We start from the raw sequence: 998 nt of genomic DNA on the forward strand, positions 1-998 counted from the left end.
GATGTTTCTCCCTGGTGTCCCTCTGGGCCGACCTGACACAACCGGGTGGAGAGGTCCACTGGTTAAAGCCCGTCCGTGGAAAGTCAAAGGGCTAGATCTCGTGGTCAACCGCTCCAGGTTTAGGCGGGACGGGGGCCCTGGGGGTAGCAATGCCACCGGAGCGTCGTACCGGGCCCTCATACATGCGGGGTGGTGTTGTGGCATGTCCGAAGAGGCGGCACACGTCTCCGGTGCGTGGCCCCCCTCACGGACAGCGCCGCCGCCGGCACCGAGAGGGGGGAAATGGACGTGTCGGGTCTACACGGTGTGGATATGTAGCTGTGGGTTTGGCCCGGATGTTGCTCCCAGGTGTCCATCTGTCGATGACCCCCCTCCCCCTTCACTCACCTGACGAACTAAGCTCCAGACCGAGCACGCGATCGAGGGCGGCCATGGCGCTCCCATACCCGCGACCAGGCCACAACCTTGGCGGACGAAGCTGCTCGAATTCGGCGCCTCCCTTCCCCTCCCCTCTGTGTGGTTCCTGGGGAGGAGAGGGCCGAGCGGTTTAAAAAAATAAAAAAAATCTATATGAAATAATAATACATAAAAAAAGGAAAATTATAACTATAAAAAAATTGAAAAACCTATATGAAATAAAAAAGAATAAATATATAACTAGAAGAAAACATTAAAAAATTTATATAAAATAAAAAGGGAAAATAAAACTATGCCGACGGCAAAGCCGTCGGCATAGTTGCGGCCATACGGTGGGAGTTACGCGGATCAGTGACGTGGGTAATAAAAAAAAGTATGCCTACGGCTAAGCCATCGGCATAGGTGCCACGTGGCCTCCTCACCTATGCCGACGGCTTAGCCGTCGGCATAGGTTGCCTTATCCACCCGTGGGGCGCACCCCCTCCACTCATTCTCCCCTCCCCCCCCCCGAGCTGCGCCGCCGCCGCACCCCCGACCTGCGCCACCGCCGACGCATTCTGTGCCCCGCCCACCCCACCCCG

Source organism: Triticum dicoccoides, chromosome 1B (assembly GCF_002162155.2).
Source record: "Triticum dicoccoides isolate Atlit2015 ecotype Zavitan chromosome 1B, WEW_v2.0, whole genome shotgun sequence".
NCBI lineage: Eukaryota > Viridiplantae > Streptophyta > Magnoliopsida > Poales > Poaceae > Triticum > Triticum dicoccoides.